The 1702-nt window shown below is 40.0% G+C and overlaps 1 pseudogene; it reads right to left on the bottom strand.

The window, feature by feature from the left end:
* Positions 1-1322: 1322 nt before the first annotated feature.
* LOC114006854 (uncharacterized) lies at positions 1323-1410 on the bottom strand (annotated as a pseudogene).
* Positions 1411-1702: the final 292 nt, after the last annotated feature.

The following is a 1702-nucleotide window of genomic DNA, read 5'->3' as shown; positions in this document are numbered from 1 at the left end:
TCTTGTCTCTCTACCCTCCAATATCCATTTAATGTGTTTTTAGACGGAACTAAGAGCACTGTAGTTAAAAAATACTAATAGGGTTAAAATATTCCTCAATATCTACTGAATTGAATGCACCAGCGATCACAAAAGAACGGCAAAGAGATTCTAGATCACCTCTGTCTGCTTGCTCCTGAACATTCAGACTGAACTTCAAGAATTTGAAAGAAACAGGGAACCAGCAGTTAGCGTAATTGCTATTTCGCTGGACTCCCACGTAGTCGACTGGGTTTGCATCCCGGATCCGGTGGCTTAGAACTTGCGCCAGGCGCTTGTGCGTGCGTGCCCAAGATCCCGAGAGGAGAATGGAGGAGAAGGGATTGCAGCGTGACCATCCCCCCTGGGGGGTGATTTCTCGCTTTCTGTCTCTATGTCTCTCTCTGTCTGTCTGGTGAGCGCACGCGCCCCATAGCGAAAACCTCTCTCTCTCTCAAAAAAAAAAAAGGCAGTTTACTGAATAAGAGCAAGTCTGACTTCATGTGGTCAGCTGTCATTGTTTCATTCTCACAGGAATGAGAATATGCGAGTGGGTGAGGGCATTGTTTTAAAACAGGGAAGACTGCTTTTCTGTTCATTCAGAGGAAGTAAACTAATGAAGAGGTAGTCATTTCAAATGCTTGGAATACCTTTAAACTAGTTTTCTGTTGATTAAAATATATTTTGTGGAAATACTAAACTTTAACCTCATTTTTGTCTTAAATTAATTTAAAATCAAATATCCAATGTTGAGGATGAATAAATTGAACATCAATATTTTGTTCTGAGCATAAGATCCTAGATAGAGACAGACACAGAGAGAGGGAAAGTGAGAAAGCAATCCCCAGGGGGGATGACCACACTGTAGTCCCTTCTCCATTCTCCTCTTGGGACTTTGGGCACGCACACACATGTGCTTAGTGTGTTTTTCAAGTTGCCAGGTCTGTTACTTGAACCATGGAGCGGTCATTTGGCACCTTAACCTCCATGCCACCTGCTGACCCCTGTAATTGTTTTTTTATAATGCTGAGTGAAACTATACCAAGATATCTGGTAACATCCATGGATATTTCTGAATCATCCTCAGGAACTTGATTTTTAGGAGAAGCTTTTTCAGTGTTTTCTTGGTCTTCCTCTATCTTGTTGTCTGCAGGATACCATCAGATAATAAGCTAAAAGCATCTGAAAAACAGAAAATAATACTGGCATTATTTAGTAAGATTGTCTGAATTGTTTAGAATTAACTTCTCTAAGACACCCCCAGTGTAGTCAAATATTTATCTGTATAAGTATTTTTTTTTCCACGTCAGACGGGTACTGTGCCAGGAGGGAGGCACATGTCACGCACAGGTGTGAACACCCAATCATCTCGCTTCTGAACCACAAAAGGATCTGTATGAGTACTTTTTAAAAATAGTGAATCAAAGTTTCATGTACATGTATGCCACAGATCCTAGTGGGTGTTTTATTCGTTTGTTTGTTTTAAATATTCTTTTTTATTATTAATTTAATTTAATTGATTATTTTTAAGCTTGACCAGAGAAAGAGACAGAAGGAGTGTGTGAGAGCAAGCTGCCAGATCTGGGATTCAAACCATTGTCAACAATGTGTGACTCCAGTGCTTTAACCGCTGTGCCACCAGCAGGTGGCCCTTGTGTGTTTTTTTTTTTTTTTTTTTTTTTAA

This window comes from Tupaia chinensis, unplaced genomic scaffold (genome assembly GCF_000334495.1).
Source record: "Tupaia chinensis unplaced genomic scaffold, TupChi_1.0 Scaffold000093_1, whole genome shotgun sequence".
NCBI lineage: Eukaryota > Metazoa > Chordata > Mammalia > Scandentia > Tupaiidae > Tupaia > Tupaia belangeri.
This window is presented reverse-complemented; position numbering and strand designations above follow the sequence as displayed.